This window comes from Lepus europaeus, chromosome 8 (genome assembly GCF_033115175.1).
Source record: "Lepus europaeus isolate LE1 chromosome 8, mLepTim1.pri, whole genome shotgun sequence".
NCBI lineage: Eukaryota > Metazoa > Chordata > Mammalia > Lagomorpha > Leporidae > Lepus > Lepus europaeus.
The window spans coordinates 97,171,229-97,191,648 of NC_084834.1; the positions used below are offsets into that span (position 1 = coordinate 97,171,229).

The 20,420-nt window shown below is 39.6% G+C and overlaps 1 protein-coding gene across 1 annotated transcript in view; it reads right to left on the reverse strand.

Annotated features, from left to right (window-relative positions):
* The window catches only part of CFAP299 (cilia and flagella associated protein 299), a 662,045-nt gene that overhangs the window by 343,337 nt on the left and 298,288 nt on the right, over nucleotides 1-20,420 (reverse strand). The window lies entirely within an intron of this gene.

Below are 20,420 nucleotides of genomic sequence, written 5' to 3' on the forward strand. Positions count from 1 at the left end.
CTTGGGAAACTAAGCTTCCATCTGATACATCTGCAGAAGGATGAAATTAAACTCATACATTACACCTTACAAAAAAAATCTACTCAAAATGGATCAAAGACCTAAATCTATGACCTGATACCCTCAAATTATTAGAGAACATTGAGGGAGACTCTGTAAGACATTAGCATAGGCGGCCGGCACCACGGCTCAATAGGCTAATCCTCCACCTGTGGCGCCGGCACACCGGGTTCTAGTCCCGGTCAGGGCGCCGGATTCTGTCCCGGTTGCCCCTCTTCCAGGCCAGCTCTCTGCTGTGGCCCAGGAGTGCAATGGAGGATGGCCCAAGTGCTTGGGCCCTGCACCCCATGGGAGACCAGGAGAAGCACCTGGCTCCTGCTTTCAAGCAGCACGGTGCACCGGCCACAGCGCACTGGCCACAGCAGCCATTGGAGGGTGAACAAACGGTAAAGGAAGACCTTTCTCTCTCTCTCTCTCTCTCTCTCTCTCTCACTATCCACTCTACCTGTCAAAAAAAAAAAAAAGACATTAGCATAGGCAAAGACATCTTGGATAAGACTGCAGAAGCACAATCAAACCCAAAACTGACAAATGGGATTGCATCAAGCAGAAAAGCTTCTGCACTGCAGAAGATCTCAACACATTGAAGAGGCAACCAACAGAATGAGAGAAAATACTTGCAAACCTTGCAACTGATAAAGGCTTAGCATTCAGAATCTATAAAGAGTTCAAGAAATTCAACAACAACAAAACACACAACATAGTTAAAAATGGGCAAAAGATTTGAACAGGCATTTTTCAAGAGAGGAAATTCAAATGACGAACAGATGGGTGAGAAAATGCTCATGATCACTAGTCGTCAGGGAAATGCAAATCATAACCAGGTTCAGGTTTCACCTCACTGCAGTTAGAATGGCTCACACACAGAATCAACAAAGGACAAATGCTGGCAAACAGATGAGGGAAAAGGTACCCTGGTCCACTGTTGATGGGAATGTAAACTGGGGCAGCCACTGTGGAGGACATTATGGTGATACCTCAAAAATCTGTGTAGGGAACCAGACCGGAGGAACCGTGCCCCTAAGATGGCGCCGACTCCCTGCTTCCGGGTTCTTCCTCATCTCAGGGAGTTCCCGCTCTTGCTCGCTCCTTCCCGCCTTAGATTTCCCGCTCTAGCTCGCTCCTTCCCGCCTTGCCACGAGATTGTCCTATCCCCGCGCTTCTAGCCTATCACCTGATTTGTGACGTGTATTGTGCATATAAACCCTTGCTACGCGGGTGTAAGGGAAGTTCCTGCCCAGAAGAGATCGAAGCTGGATCTCCTGCTTGCCGAGCAATAAAGGAACCCCGTGCAAAGTGTTCGGTCTCTGTCTCTTGCTGGACGAGGACGGCGCCGAGCAGCTGGTGGCCCGTACGGGGAGCTTCCTCTACGTTGCCCGGTAAGTAGAAGGTAAGCGAGGTCAGTCTTACCGTCTGGGCCCCGCGAGTGAGGTATATCTCGTGGTTGGAGGGTGGACGCACCCTAAGATAGCGGACGTGTTTCCCCGCTTTAAACTGAAAGAATAGCAGACTTGTTCCCCCGCTTTAAACTGAAAATAAGATAGCGGACGTGTCTTCCCGCTTTAAACTGAAAATGGGAAATTCATCTAGCCATTCAATGTTGCTTAATCCGTTAAAAGCATTATTGCGTAGCAAAGGGATTAAGGTTTCTAAGACCACACTTGTCAGGTTCCTTGGAAGTGTTGATTTCTTTGCGCCGTGGCTCACCCACGAGGGCCAAATAACTCTTGAGTCTTGGGAGAAATTAGGAAAGGATCTCCGGCGCACAGTTAACGATCCCCAGGAACCCGATATCGACCCCGTTGTTCTCCCCTTATGGGAACTACTGCGGGCGTGCCTCCAAGAGGAGAGGTCGGTGGGAGCGGACCGCCCGACTCTTACGGCGGTTCGCGAGGCTCTCGAGGAAGTTCGTTCTCAGAGCTCGGACGGCGCCCGGGACCTCATACAATTTAAGGACACGGGATGCCAGACTTCCTCACTGGCCTCAGGCTCCGAATGTGGCTCCGCCTCCTCTGAGTCTGAGGGGGAAGGGGACGGCGATCCTAAATCCCCGCCTCCTACGTATGCGCAGCTGCGGCAAAAGTTAAAAGATGCCTGTTTACGCCCTCTAGTGCCTACGGCTCCTCCTATCGATGTCGTGCCCGCCCATCAGATTAAAGACGCAGCGCCTCCTACTGGCGGTCATGTAGGCGTGCCTCAGCCCCATCTAACACCCGTGCCGCCATGGCCATTAAACGTCCCAAATGTGCCACCTTTTTCAGGCAGACAGTTTCATCAACAAGCCTGGAAACAGTTGCAAACTGGCGCTCCCGCTGCCCCCGCTCAGGCTTACCCTGTTTTGGCTTTGGGCACGCGAGAGGCCCGGCACGAACCATTGGACATGACAGTATTAAAACAACTTAAGGCTGCGGTCCATGACTATGGACCCACAGCCCCATTCACATTGTCACTCCTTGAATCAGTCGGCCAGTCCATTTTAACACCTAGCGACTGGACCCAATTGGCTCGGGCCTGTTTAAGTCCAGGCGGCTTTCTTTTGTGGCAATCTATGAATACAGAGTGCTGTCATGACCAGGCAGATGAAAATGCTGAGGACGGCCACCCTACGTGGAATGCTGATATGCTTTTAGGGCGTGGACCTTATCAGGCTGACCAGACCCAATTCCCTAGACAAGTATACAGGCAAATTTCCAACTGTGCCCAACGTGCGTGGAGGCAGGCGTCCAATCCAAGTGACTCAGCTAGCCACCTCACCAAGATCGTTCAGGGCACGGCCGAACCCTTCGCTGATTTTGTCGCTCGCATACTTGAGGCTGCGTCGCGTATTTTCCCTTCCAAGGTTGACGTTCAGCCACTGGTCAAACAAATTATTTTTGAGCAGGCTAATAAAGAGTGCAAAAACATTCTTCAACAATATAGACATAAATCTCTGGACTCCTGGTTAAAATACTGCAGAGATACCGGTGGGCCACTTACTAATGCGGGCCTAGCTGCAATGCTGGCAAAAGTCAAAGAAAACAGTCCAAAATCTAAATCGACCCGACCCCCCATATCTTCAGGACTTTGCTTCCAATGTCATCAACCGGGTCACAGAAAACGCGATTGCCCCAATCTCAGCCATGGGTATTCCACGGCACAGCCTTCAGGCATAGAGCCTTGTCGCCGTTGCCGCAAGGGCCCTCATAGGGCAGAGGTATGCCGTTCTGCTTTCGATATCGATGGCAACCCACTTACAGGTAGCGCCCAGGGGCCAAAAAACGGCCAGAGGGGGCTCCCCAACCCAGCGAGGAGCCCCCAAAATCAAATCTACTCTCAGGTTCCACCTCCCGTGTCTGCGCTACACCCAGTGCACCCTCAGCCCGTGCCACTCACGGGTCCGCAGGCCTGGACCTCCGCGCCACCTCCCCTCTCCTCTTAACTCCGGAGATGGGGGTACAATTAGTGGAGAGCGACTGCTCCGGTCCTCTGCCCCCGGATTCGGTTGGATTAGTGTTGGGTCGGTCCTCCGCCGCCCTCCGAGGGCTAGCTGTGATCCCCGGGGTAGTTGACTCTGATTTCACTGGTAAAGTAAAGATCATGGTTCAGGCCCCTCAGGGACCTTTAGTAATCAATCCTGGAGACCGTATCGCACAAATGTTATTACTGCCCAGTCTTCACTCTTTAATCCCAGCTAAAAACCACGTTCGCGGCGCTGGTAACTTTGGGTCCTCTGGCATTAATTTTACCGGCTTACATATGCTTTTAAATGAACGTCCCACTTTAGTGTTGCAGATTAATGGCAAGGACATTAAGGGACTTTTAGACACAGGAGCCGACAAATCCATTATAGCAACAAAGGACTGGCCTAGTACATGGCCTACAAATGTGGCGGAACAAACCTTGCAAGGACTTGGTTTTGCTCATTTCCCAAAAATCAGTGCAGCCTTGTTGTCATGGCAGGATAGCGAGGGTCATAGAGGACAGTTTTCTCCATTCATTTTACCTCTACCCATTTCCCTTTGGGGGAGAGACGTCCTGGCCGAAATGGATGTTGCTTTGGTCACCACTTCCCCTGCAGTACGATCTATGCTACAAAATATGGGTTACGTCCCAGGCAAGGGACTCGGTGTCCAGCTCCAGGGCCACCCTTCCCCCATTGAACCAAAACAAAGACCAAGTAAAGTTGGCCTGGGTTTTTCCTAGGGGTCACTGTTTCGCCTCCTAAACCAGTGGAGCCTTTACCCATCTCGTGGCTAACGGACGTACCCGTCTGGGTTCCACAGTGGCCCCTATCTCAGGAGAAACTGGAGGCAGTCAACACTCTGGTCTTGGAGCAGGTCAACGCTGGTCATTTGATCCCATCCACCTCTCCATGGAATACGCCTATTTTTGCCATCCGCAAAAAATTAGGTCAATGGAGACTCTTACATGATCTTAGGGCAGTCAACGCACAGATGCAGCCTATGGGCCCTGTGCAACGTGGTCTTCCTCTGCTTTCGGCACTTCCCAACCAATGGCCTGTTATTGTAATAGATCTTAAGGATTGTTTCTTTTCCATTCCATTGGACAAAAAGGATACCCCACGTTTTGCTTTTACTGTCCCCACCCAAAACCAGGAACAACCGGACAAGCGTTGGGAGTGGACAGTCTTGCCTCAGGGTATGACTAATAGCCCCACCATGTGTCAAGTCTATGTAGCCCAAGTACTAAAACCTCTTAGAGACCGATATTCCGACTGCAGGTGCCTACATTATATGGACGACCTACTGTGTGCAGCCCCCACAACAGAGAGGCTCCTGGCCTTATACAGTACACTCCAACAAGTGCTGGAAGGGGCAGGGCTGCATATTGCACCTAATAAGGTGCAATTGTCGTCTGTAGTTTCTTATCTTGGGGCTATAGTCGCCCCTACTCAAATTAGACCTCAAAAAATTCAAATAAAAATCAATGCTATCTCCACTCTAAATGACTTACAAAAACTTTTAGGGGATATCAATTGGATTAGGCCCTACCTTAACATTCCTAATGCTGCATTGCAGCCCCTCTTTAAGATACTTAAAGGAGACCCGGATCTTGCTTCCCCCCGAACCTTCACCTCTGAGGCCAAACAAGCACTGTCAATTGTCAACGATGCCCTTAGTAAAGCCGCCCTAAAACGTTGGGACCCTGCGGGAGACCTTACTCTTTGGGTCCTCGACACCCTTAAACAGCCCACCGCGGTCCTATGGCAGGATGGGCCTCTCCTCTGGATCCATCCCTCAATGTCATCTACTAGATCTATTAGTTACTATCCCGTGGCAGTGGCGGAGATAACTCTCCTAGCCATTCAGAGGGCTATCCAACATTTTGGACGCGAACCATCCACCATTGTTGTCCCCTATTCCATGGAACAGGTACGTGTGCTAATCGCTTGTACTGATGCTTGGGCGGTTTTAGTCTGCTCCACTTCCGCAACTATTACAAACAGAACACCCTCTGATCCTTTGCTAACCTTTGTTCAGTCTCACCCAGTTATTTTTCCAAAGTCCACATCCCAAAAGCCCTTACAGGGAGCCCCAGTAGTGTATACCGACGGTTCTAAAACAGGAGTCGGTGCATATGTTGTTTCAGGATCTGTGCCAAAAACATTCCAATTCGCTACTAACTCCCCCCAGGTAACTGAACTTCTTATAGTTAACCAAGTCTTCTCTGATTTCCCCGGACCTGTCAATATTGTGTCTGATTCACGCTATGTGGTTAATTCTGTGTCTATCCTTGAGGCCGCAGGACTAGTCAATTCTTCATCCTCCGTAGCGACAGTTTTCCTCACCCTGCAAAAATCTATTTGGAATCGGTCTGCTCCTTTCTTTATTACTCATATTAGAGCTCATTCTTCCTTACCTGGACCCATGACCACAGGCAATGCTATAGCTGATCAAGCCACACGCCCCATTTGGATACTCCAATTTTCTTCCCCAGAAGAGCAGGCTATCCAGTTTCATTCAGAGTTCCATGTAAACGCAAAAACCCTTGCCGCCAAATTCGGTCTTTCTCGTGCTGCCGCTCGCGATATTGTTCGCCATTGTGCCGCATGCCCTACTTTAACCCCTGTGCCTTCGGTGGGGGTTAATCCCCGAGGATTACTACCAGGACATATCTGGCAGATGGATGTCACCCACATATCCGAGTTTGGGACCTTAAAGTATGTTCATGTGTCAGTTGACACCTGTTCCCAAGTAATTTTTGCTTCTCTGGAGACGGGTGAGCGTACCACCCATGTCATTAATCACTGCCTTGCTGCATGGGCAGCCTGGGGCAAACCAAAAACTTTAAAAACAGATAATGGTCCTGCATACACAAGTAAATCATTCCAAGATTTCTGCACCCGTATGCAGGTACAACATAAAACTGGAATCCCTTATAACCCTCAGGGACAGGCCATAATTGAAAGGGCTCATCGAACCCTCAAGGCTTTTCTCTTAAAACAAAAGGAGGGAATTGCCACGGGCAAAACCCCTCGAATGCGCCTCTCCCTTGCACTGTTTACTATAAACTTTTTGAATTTGACAGATCATTCTATGTCCCCCGCTGAGAGACACATGTTAAAGGAGCCATCTTCACGAGGCTATGTCCGTTGGAAAGATGTCCTCACGGGAAAGTGGTACGGCCCGGATCCGGTATTATGCTGGAACCGAGGCGCGGTCTGTGTCTTCCCACAGGAATCTGGAAGAGAACCTCTCTGGATACCGGAAAGATTGGTCAGAAAAACAGCCCCGCCGCCACAAGATACACCTCTATCACCTACGGACGACATCTCCCCCGAGATAACCGAGATTACCACGCTCTCACAGGACGACAAATTGCAACAAAACAACGAGACGTCCCTGTGTACTTCGCTGGGTGAGCTCCTTCATCAACAACAAGTTGGAGAGCGTCAGACATCAGTTCCGCGCGGCAGCGTATGCTGCTCTCCATCACCGTGATCCGGATGCATATGCCATGCTGGCTCGCATGACTTATGACCGGGTCCATACCAGCGATTAAAACCCTCGTCCCCCCATCCCTACTCACGCCTCACATATGGACAATGCCTCCATCAGGCACACACCTTCCTCGAGTTGTCTTGTTCCCCCTCTCATTCATTGGGCTGTATCACCCATCCCTGACGGGGAGCGAAAACTGGGTATGCGAGACCAAAGGTACTGCAGCAGGAGTCCACCCGGGGGTTCCGGGGGTCCTGGGAGAGCATATGCATATGCATGCAGGTTCAATTCCCAGCCTGCCCCAGCAAAAGGGAATAAAAACTGATCCCTAACGGAGACATCAGGGGTTGTGGCCAGGCCCTTGAAGTTCCGTAACTAACGGATCACAAGCACGCTGGGTATGCACCTCTACTCTCTGCCTAGTAAATATTCTCCCGGCCCTCATGAGCCAGGGCCGTCGGGGATGTGATTTGTGCAAAAACAAAAGGAGGGAGATGTAGGGAACCAGACCGGAGGAACCGTGCCCCTAAGATGGCGCCGACTCCCTGCTTCCGGGTTCTTCCTCATCTCAGGGAGTTCCCGCTCTTGCTCGCTCCTTCCCGCCTTAGATTTCCCGCTCTAGCTCGCTCCTTCCCGCCTTGCCACGAGATTGTCCTATCCCCGCGCTTCTAGCCTATCACCTGATTTGTGACGTGTATTGTGCATATAAACCCTTGCTACGCGGGTGTAAGGGAAGTTCCTGCCCAGAAGAGATCGAAGCTGGATCTCCTGCTTGCCGAGCAATAAAGGAACCCCGTGCAAAGTGTTCGGTCTCTGTCTCTTGCTGGACGAGGACGGCGCCGAGCAAAGAGAGGAAATTCAAATGACGAACAGATGGGTGAGAAAATGCTCATGATCACTAGTCGTCAGGGAAATGCAAATCATAACCAGGTTCAGGTTTCACCTCACTGCAGTTAGAATGGCTCACACACAGAATCAACAAAGGACAAATGCTGGCAAACAGATGAGGGAAAAGGTACCCTGGTCCACTGTTGATGGGAATGTAAACTGGGGCAGCCACTGTGGAGGACATTATGGTGATACCTCAAAAATCTGAATACAGACCTACCATATGGTCCAGCCATCCCATTCCTGGGAATTTACCCAAACCAAAAGAATTATACACATGAAAGTTATCCATACCCCCATGTTCAGCACAGCATAATTCACAATAGCTCAGATATGGAATCAACCCAGATATCCATCACCTGTTGACTAGATAAAGAAATTATGGTATGTAACAAAAAAAAAAAAAAGAAATCCTGTCTTTTGCAAAAAGATGGATGCAACTGGAAATCATCATACTTAGTGAAATAAGCCAGTCCCAAAAAGACAGATATATTTTCCCTGATCTGGAGTAGCTAATAGAGTACCTGGAATGTAATATATTGAAGTGAAACAGACATTTCGAGAAATGATGATTCTTTACGTCCTTGTCTCCTCTGTTGAGGAACAGTGGGTTTTTGTTTGTTTTCTTTATTTTTCTTCATACTATTTGTTGAACTCTTTACTTACTGTAGGGTTAACTATATGATCATTAAGTAAAATGAAAATAGATCTTTGTAAAAATTAAGAGTGGGAATGTGAAAGGGAGGAAGAGGAAGTGATGGAGCATGGAGAGGGGGGGAATTGTTACTATGTTCCTAAATCCGTATATAGGAAATACATGAAACTTGTATAACTCAAATAAAATTAAAAAAATAGTAACAGAACTTATAAAATTAGATTACTTGTAGAGCTAGATGAGTTTATAAAGCTAGATTAAGGATGCCCATAATTAGAACAGTACAGTTTTCGGGATAATTAATCATGTCACATATTAAATTCCTCTGGGAGGTAGCATAGTAAGAAATGATTTATAGTGACCTCAGTGGAATACATAATGTTAAATGTTTCATTATTCACATTTTGTTCATTTTGGGTTAGACAAAGAGTATCCACATGTTTTAAATTTTAGCAAATTCTATTTTAGCTGGCATTTGCTAAATGGAACTCTGTCAACCAGAACCATAAAGCAACTACCATTAAATGATAGTAGATATTCATAGTGAACTCCCCAAGAAGATGGCAACAGAGCTGACCTGAAATGTAGTTGTGGCTTTAGCACACGTATTCTTAAACCCTACGTTGTGCTATCTCAAGAGCTTTCCTCTTAGAAAGCACAAGTATATTTTTCATTTTTTATACTATAAGTTGCAAGAGCTTTCATTATCTTCTTCACAGAATTAAAAAAGTTTGAAGAGGAAATATATTAGCTATGTAGGAAAAAAACTAATTAAGACTAACATTTTCAGCAAACATTGCTTTTTAGATCTTAATATATTGATGTTATATAAATGTTGTCTAAGCAAAGTATATAAACTGTACAATTAAAAATGAATTTTTCTGCCATGAAATTTAGAAGCAAGCAAAGGAGCAATATTCTTTCTTTTTTAATTGGCCAGTTTACTTATAACCTTAATTATATGAAAAGGAAAGTATCAACATGTCTGATAGCATCTTGCCACGCAGAAAACCCTAAAGCCATAGCATAATTATGCAATGTCTTCCTTCTGGTTAAACATCTCTTAAGAATGGAAATTTAAACGAAGCCTATTAAAATTTCAATGGTAATTTTTAAATGATAATTTTAAAAGTAATCATTTTCACATTTTAAACAGAAAATACAAAGGTACTAACAAAACGTACAGATGTTCCTTGAATTATGATAGGGTATTACACAAACCCTTATAAATTGAAAATATTAGAAGGTACAAAGTCATTGAATATACTGAACAACTGACATCAAAGCCTCACAGTACAGCACACTTCTCTCTGGTAGACAGGAGATGTATACCTTTGTGTTTGAAGGGCTGACTAGGTGCTGTGGTTTACTGGCCCTGCCCAGCACGTTGAGACAGTATCACAGCATATATTATCAGTCAAGAAAAACATCAAAATTAAACTATAATTTCTATTCAATTGTACTCATTTTGCACCATCAAGTCAAAAAATAATTCAGACCATTCTAAGTTGGAGACTACATGCTTTAAATGTGTCTCAATTTTAAGAAGAAATTATATTGTCAAGATAGGAACTTAAAATTTTCCCCAATAGGTATTTTTAGAAAAGAGAATTGATTATTTTAATATATGCCCTTTTAGTAAAGCTTTATAATGTGTTCATTATTATATCAAATAAGTCATTTACATAATATCCTTCATGTTGCAAGTTTTCAACTTGACATGGACTTGTACTTATTAAATTGCACTATTTATACGGAAGTTAATTTTTAAGCTACTCTCTCTACTTTTTTCCTGGAAATATGATTAGTAGAACACCAGCATTTTATAAATTAAATTTCAATTTAAGAATACATTTTCTCTTGATCTATTATCTTAGAGTGTGATATGTATGCAATAAGACTTTGAAAAAGACACCTATCAGCAAAAGATGATTTTATTTCTTTTTTACATAAATTTGAAGAAAGAAATGTACATATGCTCATACAGGGCTCACAAACATGATTATTATTGACTTTTTTTCCTTCACTTGTAAACATCATGAATTTTTACTCATTTGTTTATTATTGTTGGTCTTTCTCATGGAACAATAATTCCATGCTGTCAAGTGCCTTTTTGATTCTCTTCAACTTTTCTGGACAGCAAGTTAGCAAATTTGCCTGGTGTATAACACAAGCTAAATAAATTTAGATACACTGAATAAATAGGCAAATAAACTATTATTAAGAAATGGAGGAATGAATCTGTTTAAGAATAAATTAAAACACACTTGGTCTTTGTGAAGAGAAAACCAAATTGTTTTTTAAATCATTCTGATACGAGAAATTGATTTTTGTCACAAAATATTTGTTAGTGTAACAACTTTAGGCTATTCAGGCTGTTAATAAAAATATGCTATACCATATGACTTATAGACAATAAAAATTTTTCCTCCTATTTCTGAATATTAGAAAGTCCAGAATCATGTTTGAAACATAAAAGCCACTTTCTTTGGTCCCTCTTCTAAGGGCACTAACCTCATTCTTGTGGACAGAACTTTCATGATCTACTTACCTCCCAAAGGGAAAGGATTTCAACATATGTATTTTAGGGAAATAAGAACATCCAGCTCAATAGCACAAACCAATTAAAAAACCTATAAAATGAAACTATTGAAAAAATGATCTGAATAACTCCATTTTTCCAAAATATTTTAACCTTTGTTAACATAGCTAAAATAATCATAATCCAAGATGATATGAATAAAAAGAATGTTTGAAAGAAAATGTCCATGCAATAATGAAACCTAAAAATGATGTAGTCATATGACAGAATTATGACTTTCAATATTGCAAGAGGGGGAAAAAGTATCTGTTTACTTTCAAATTAGAAGATATCTCTGAATGTCAGTGTTGACTGGGTTATATAAAAAGCACAAAGGAAGATTCTTGCTTAACAGCAAATTGTTAAACAGAAATAAATCATTGGGGCCTGGAATCCCACAATATTTTTTTCTTTTAACATTTAGTTTTATAAACTACTCATTTGTAGCCTAATTCTTTAATTAATGATTTGTGTTTGATATTATGTAGAAAACTGTTTAAAATACTGGTACTGAATTTCATGTAATTTTTAGATAGGCCAATAATACATGAGAATGAAATTAACAAAATATCAATTACAAAAAGCTATACCAAAACATTTATTATAAAAATAATTATAAAACATTAAACATTTGCTATCAACTTCTGGAATTTTTTAATAATCACAAACACTTCTATTGTACTTCAATATTAAAGAAAAAAACTGCTAATCAATATGATAGTTTGACATACTAAAGACTAGCTAGTTGATATGAACATGCTGTTATTTTATATTAATTTAAACAACAGTACTCAAAAAGAAAGCAACTATATTTTATGAATAATCTCGCAATTGATCATACGTACTTTATGCTTTCTAATTTTAATTCTAATGGTATATTCCTGTCACTATTGGTGATGGTGTGTTCTCATTTGAAACCTAATGAATTTCTCAAACATCATAATTTGCTAAAATAATTCTTGAGAAAATTTATATAAGTAATTTATATAAGTAATTTACATTAAGTAATCAACTTAAATGATCAATAAACAATGAAATCCTGACTTTTGCAACAAAATGGATACAACAAGAAACTAGTTTTTTTATTAAGATTCATAATATTTACATGGAAACAAAGGGAATGGTGGGGGTAAGTAGAGAAAATGTGTCACTTCAGAAGTGAAGCTGTTCATTCGTTTTAATTGCAAATAATTTCTATTTTATATTTTGAATATTTCAAGTATTTTGAAATACATTTCTATTTGTTTATTTTTGTTTTTGTTTAGTTTTTAACAAATTCAACACAGTTCAGATACAATTCTAATATAATGATACTCCCTTCTTCCCAACCTCCCTTGCTCCCTTGCTTTATTGAATTTTTAAGACAACATATTTTAAATATGTATATAATTTACATTATACTCAAGGGCTTAGTACTCTTGCAAATAAAGAGTTCAACTAGTAAAAAGATCATAGTTTAGCAGGAATACAGGCAAAGGCTATAATAATCAAATGGCAAGATGATGATTTCAACCATATAATTCTAGCTTTTTTTTTTTTTTTGGAACTCTCCATACCATTTTCCACAATGGCTGCACTACTGTACATTCCCACAGTGTGTAAGTGTTCCTATTTCTTCACTTTCTTGCCAGCATTTGTTATTGTCTTTTGTATTTTAGTGATTTCTGACGTATGAGGTGACATCTCATTATACTTTTGATTTGCATTTACCTTCTGGCTAGTGATGTTTAACATTTTTCATAAATTTTTTGGCCATTTGCATTTCTGTTTTTTAGAACTGTCTATTGAGGTCTTCTACCCATTCTTAAGTGGATTGGTTGTTTTCTTGTTGAGCTTTTTAAATTGCTGATATATTCTGTATATTAATCCTTCATCAGGTAGCTCTCAAATATTTGTTTCCCATTCTGTTGCTTGTCTCTTCACTCTTGATCATTTCCTTTGCTATGCAGATGCTTCTGAGTTTGACATAATACAATTTATTCATTTTTGCTTTTGTTGTCTGTTTTGGGGGTCTTGTCCAAGAAGTCACCCTTAACACCAATGTCTTGGAGTGTTTCCCATATGTTTACTTCCAGCAACTTCAGTCTCAGGTTTTAAAGTTAGGTCTTTGCTCCATCTCGAGTTGATTTTTGTAAATTCTCAAGTTATTCAAAACAACTGAAAGGGAGGGAATCCTCCCAAACTCCTTCTATGAAGCCAGCATCACCTTAATTCCTAAGCCAGAAAAGGATACAACAAAGAAAGAGAACTATAGACCAATATTCCTGATGAACATAGATGCAAAATCCACAACAAAATACTAGCTAATTGAACCCAATAACACGTCAGAAAGATCATTCACACAGACCAAGTGTGATTTATCCCTGGGATAAAGGGATGGTTCAACATTTGCAAATCAATTAATGTGATACATCACATTAACAAACTGAGAAATAAAAATCATATAATATCCCAAGAGTACAAAGAAAGCATTTGATAAAATACAAATCCTTTCATGATAAAAAAAAAAAAAAACTTAAGCAAATTGGGTACAGAAGGAACATACCTCAACACAACCAAAGCAATTTATTACAATCTCAGCTAGCATGTTATTGAATGGAGAAAAGCTGGAAGCATTCCACTAAGAACCCAAAACACACAAAGATGTCATTCTCACCAGTTATTCAATATAGTTCTGGAAATTTTAGCCAGAGCATTTAACAATAAAAATAAATCAAAGGGATACAAATTGCAAAGGAGAAAGCCAAATTATCCCTATTTGCAGATGATACAATTCCATATAGAGGGGAACCAAACACTCCACTAAGAGATTACTAGAAAACATAAGAGAGTTTGTTTGGTAAAGTTGCAGGATATAAAATCAATACATAAAAATCAATAGTCTTTTTATATGCAATATCTTGATTATGAAAGAACTTGTAATATTGTACCATTCACAACAACTACAAAAAAACCTAAATATCTTGGGATAAATTTAACAAAGGGTATCAAAAATCTCTACAATGATAAAAACAAACACTAAGGAAAGGAACAGAAGACCAAAAAATGGATAAATCTTCCATATTCTAGATTGGGAGAATTAATATAATTAAAATGTCCATACTCCCCATAGCAATTTACAGATTCAGTGTGATCACAATTGAAACAGCAAAGATGTTTTCTCAGATCTGGAAAAGAAAAATGATGATAAAATTCATACGGAATCACAAAAGACTCCAAACAGCTAAAGCAAACCTAACCAATTAAAATAAATAATAGCCATCACAATATCTGATTTCAAGACATATTATAGGGTAGTGGCAATCAAAACAGCTTGGAACTGACAAAAAGTAGACATGCAGAACAATGGAACAGATAAGAGACCCAGAAACGAATCCATGCATCTACAACCAATCTTTCACAAATGAGCTAAACCCACTCCCTGGAGAAAGGAGAGTCTCTTCAAAAAATTGTGTTAGGAAAATTGGATCTCTGCATGCAGAAGTATGAAACAAGATGTCTACTTTACATCCTACACAAAAATCAACTCACAAGGGATTCAGGCTCTAAATTTAAGATCTGAAAGCATCAAGTTACTGGAAGAAAATATAGGGGAGACCCCTCGAGACATGGCATAGGCCAAGAATTGTTAGATGAGATCTCAGAAGCATTGGCAATAAAGGCAAAATCAGAAAAATGGGATTATAGCAAGATAAGAAGCTCTGTACAACAGAGGAAACTTTCAACAAAGAGGCAACTGAGAGAATGAAAGAAAATATATAAAATGCAAATTGTACAGTTGATAAAGAATTAATATCCAGGGGCTGGTCCTGTAACTAGTGGGTGGGGCCACTTCCTGCAGTGCTGGCAATCCCATATGGGTGCTGGTTCAATACCCAGCTGCTTCACTTCTGATCCAGCTCTCGGCTATGGCCTGGGAAAGCAGTAGAAGATGGCCCAAGTGCTTGGGTCACTGCACCTGTGTGGGAGACCTGGAAGAATGTCCTGGTTCCTGGCTTCAAACTGGCCCAGCTCCAGCTGTTGCGGCCATTTGGGGAGTGAACCAGTGAATGGAAGACTCTCTCTCACTACCTCTACCTCTCTCTATAACTCTGCCTTTTAAATATGTATTAAATAAATCTTTAAAATAAATAAAGTCCATGTACCAAACTTTAAAAATATGAATTAATATCCAGGGTACATAAGGACTGCAAGCCTCAAAACAACAAAAACAACAACAAAAATCAAGAAATGGGCTAAAAAGATTCCAAGATGGTGGAACAGGGAAAAGAAGTACTGCTTTAGGCTGAGGAAAATATTAACAGAAAAATGGAGAAAGTGCATTCCCAGGGGAGACATGGAGAGAACTATGCTGTGGATATATACAGAAGGAAAAGGGACACAACAGATCGGCATGTAAGGTGTAGACATGCAGCAATGCTCAAGGACACAACAAGTGGTCCTCACAGCTAAGAACCAGAGGAAGGAACAGCTTTGGAGAACAAGATGAGAGCAAACTGTAGCAGCCCATGCCACTGTGATACAGCTGGAGGAACAGCCTGGCGAGTACAAAGCTTTGAGCTCAGTCTGGCTATTTAAAACAAACATCAATGGATCTAAAGCGAGATATACTCCAATATATACTCCAATATGATAGTAATTGGGGACTTAAATATCCATTTTCCATCAATGCACAATTTACCCTAACAGAAAATCAACAAAGAAACAACACAGCAAAACTATACTATAGACCAAATGCATTTAATTGATATCTACAGAACTCTTCATCCTACAGATGCAAAACACACATTCTTTTCATCAACGCAAGGAACATTCTCTAGGATAGACCATTTGCTAGGCCGTAAAGCAATTCTCAGCAAATTCAAAATAATCAAAATCATACCATGCATCTTCTCTGATCACAATGGAATGAAGCTAGAAATAAACTCAGGAATCTCTAGAACATATGCAAACACATGGAGACTGAACAACATGCTCCTAAATGAACAGTGGTAATAGAAGATATTAAAAGAGAAACCAAAAAAAAATTCTGGAAATGAATGAAGATGACAATAGAACATATCAAACTTATAGATACAGGAAAAGAAGTGTTAAGAGGAAAGTTTATAGCAATTGGTGCCTACATCAAAAAATTTGAAAGTCATCGAATAAATGAACTATCAATGCATCTCAAGGAACTAGAAAAACAGTAAAACAAACTCAAAATTTGTAGGAGAAAACAAATAATTAAAATAGAGAGAAATAAACAAAATTGAAACCAAAAAAATACAAAAGATCAGCAAAATGAAGAGCTGGTTTTTTGAAAGAAATAAACAAAATGGACATACCCTTGGCCCAAATAACCAAAAAAATAAAACATGGAGAAAACCCAAATCAATAAAATTAGAGATGAAAAAGGAAATGTAAGAACAGAAATCACATAAATAAAAAGAATCATCAGAAATTACTACAAAGGACTATATGCCAACAAATTAGGAAACCTAGAAGAAATGGGTAGATTCCTGGACACGTACAATCTACCTAAATTGAGCTGTAATGACAGACATCCTAAACAGACCAATAATCAAGATGGAAATTGAATTAGTAATAAAGACTCTCCCAATAAAGAAAAGCTCAGGACTAGATAGCTTCAAGCTGAATTCTACCAGACATCTAAAGAAGTTAAATGTTAACTTTAAATTTAAAAGTTAAAGAGTTAAACTAACTCCAATTCTTCTCAAACTACTCAAAACAATTGAAAGAGAGAGAATCCTCCCAAACCCTTTCTATGAGGCCGTTACCTTAATTCCTAAACCTGAAAAACATTGCAAAGAATACACTCAGCAAAGTGAACAGGCAACCAACAGAATGGGAGAAAATATCTGCAAACTATGCAACTGATAAAGGATAAATATCCAGAATCTATAAAGACCTCAAGAAACTCTACAACAACAAAACAAATAATTCAGTTAATAATTGATAAAAGGCCCTGAACATGTATTTTTCAGAAAGGAAATTCAAATGACCAAAAGACACATGGAAAATGCTCAGTATCACTAGCCATCAGGGAAATGCGAATCAAAACCATAATGAGGTTTTACTTCAAGCCAGTTAGAATGGCTCTCATACAGATCAACAAAAAATAAATGCTGGTGCAGATGTGAGGAAAAGTTACACTCATCCACTGTTGGTGGGAGTGTAAATCAGTATAGCCATTCTGGAAGACACTATGGAGATACCTTAGAAAGCTGAAAATTTATATGCCATATGACCTAGCCATACCACTCCTCAGAATTTACCAAGAAAAATGAAATCAGAGTGATCTGTACAATCATGTTTATTACAGCTCAATTCAAAATAGCAAAGATAGGGAATCAACCCAAATGGCCATTTACTGGTGACTGGATTAAGAAATTAAGGTGTATCTACACTATGGAATACTACTCAGCAATAAAAAAGAATGAAATCCTGTCTTATGCCATATGTTTTCTCTGAACCATGGCAACCAATAGACTATAAAACATGCCATGTATAGCAGTGAAATTGACCTTTTTTTTTTGATTCTTTGAACATTTTTCTTTCTTCTTATCTTTTGTTGAACTCTTAGTGTAAAGTTATCCTTACGAGTATGAAGTAAACTGAAAGGAAATCATTATAAAAATTAAGAGAGGGATTAAGAGAGGCAGGATGAGGAAGGCTGAGAGTGTGGGCAGAATGGAAGGTAGGGTGAGAAGTATCTCTATGTTCCTAAATCTGTATACATGAAATACATGACATTTGTATTCCTTAAATACACACACACACACACAAGCACTGTGGAATACAATTAGCCATAAAAAAGAATGAAATCCTGTATTTTGCAGTAAAATGGATACAATTGGAAACCATTATGCTTAGTGAAATAAGCAGTCTCAAAAAGAAAGATATATAATAAATGTTTTCTTCTTATGTCAATTTCTTTCTTTCTTTTATTATTGAAGATAATTATAAAAATCATGGAGGTAAATACATAAACATTTTTCAACACTCAAAAATTCTGTTTCTTGAGAGAGAAGTTTATCCATAAACACAAGGAAACAGAATGGTAACAGATGGCCCTTCTTGCTCTCTATCATGATTCTACCTTGAGAAGGCCACTGCCACCTTGTGGCATTTTAATTCAGTAAGTTTTGATAGGTGATTAATTCCTAACATATCACAAAAGGAAGTTTAAACTTAATGAAAGGGAAAACAGTAACTTTCCAGTGAAGAATCCTGGCATTTAGTGTCTATCCAAGTAATCAAGGTCAACATCATCAGTAAATATATATCAGGTATCCCTGATAAGATACACTGACCATACTCCAGAAGTCGTTTCAATAATATACATCCTTTCAACCATATCAGAAGAAAAGACATTGAGGGACATTCTACAAAGCCACTTCCCAATCCTCTTCAAGCTTTAAAGCCATGAGAGACTAAGGAACATTCACAGAGGAGACACATGCACTGTCGGGGAAACAATATAATTTAAATAAATTCTATAACTTAGTAAATGCAATTATCCCAAGGTTAACTCTTAGTTTGGGCATTTTGTGGTTATTTAAGGGATTAATAATAGCAGAAGCTAAATGGAACTTTGTGGGAATTCCCCATATTGTTTCTGCAACTTTTCTATAAATCTAAATATATTTCCAAATAAAAAGTTACATTGTAGAATTTTTTAAAAGAAAAAAACTGTAATCATTCCCAAATATTTACTTTGGAAAAAAAAACTATTTCTAGCTGGATTTTAATGCTGCAAAGGTAATTCTTTTTCATATCTTGTTTGCATTTTCACATATTCATAATTATCATACAATAAAATATAACTACTTAGAATTGTCCCACAATTCTAAACAGCTTCAAAAAGTGATGGAACACTAAGCTGTTTAACAACCAAAATATGCACATTTTATTTGTGAATAATTTTAGTATGATTTTCACATTGGGTAAAAATAACATTTTTGTAATTTCATTATTACTATTGGAAGTTATTTTATCACTTATAACTGTTTATTTTTTTACAATGTAGTATACCCTACACTTACCACACTAAGCAAAAATCCACTTGTCATTAGCTATCTAATCCTCAAATGTATCAGAAAGAAATTAATGAATACATGTTTTAGCTTAGTAGTACTAAGAACCACAAAATAATCAGAATTCACATGACTGATTAGGCCACAAAATCCTTCAGAGAGAACTCCCTTTACTCTGCCTCAAGTGTGTTCACATACACTTTATATTATTTTGATTCAAGTTTTTCTTCTAAGAATTCATGGATGTTCAATTCATTTTAATTCACTTCTAAATTATTCTTACATATTTCATCAATTTGTTTCTAACAGTACAGATAATCAACTTTTTTGTATCTATGACATATTTCTGAATTTTAAGAATATTTGATCATATACTTGAAAGGATTTTATAGAATTATTATCAAAGTGCTTGGTTGCCAATCAGTACTTTGTTACTGTTTGAGAAAATCTGTTAGCTCCCTTTATTCACATGACCATGACATAAAGTTTTTATATGTTGGGTAATCCAACAGTTGGGACACCAGTAAACCACATTAGAGTGCCAGTTTGAGTTCTGGTTGCTTTGCTTCAGATCCAACTTGATGCTAATGAGCCTGGAAAGGGAAGCAGAATGTGACCCAAGTACTTGGGTCCCTGCCATCCTTGTGGGAATAGTTTCTGGTTCCAGGCTTTAGCCTGGCCCAGACCTGGTTGTTGTGGCAATTTAGATAATGAACTAGTAGGCGGAAGATTCTCCCTCCCTCCTTCCCTCTTTCCCCCCTCCTTTTCTCCCCCCCCACCGTGTGCATGTGTGCGTATGTGTGTGTATGTGTGTGTGTGTGTCTTACCTCCCTGTAGCTCTGCCTTTCAAAATAAATTAATAAATCTTAAATATTTTGACGTGTTGCAGATAGCAACTATTTTCTTTAAAAAATAGTTTGACATCATTCTACAACACCTACCTCTTTATTCCAAGAAGTATACCTTGCTCTTTTTTTTTTTTTCCCTCAAGTCCTTGAGAGAGTTAAAAGCATATTCTTCCAGACTTAACTTGTGCTGTAACCATGGAATACTTCATATAGTATCAGGGTTTCTTACCACTTCATTTTGATGGGTCATCTTTAAAGACCCCTTATGCAATATGCAGACTACTGTATATCTTATTTTTTCTTAATTCCTCTAAATTTCAGTCTGATTTTCTTTTTTTTGCTATATTTTCTTATGGTTAATAGCTATATGTTCCCTCTTTACTTTTTAATTTTTGATAATATAAAATG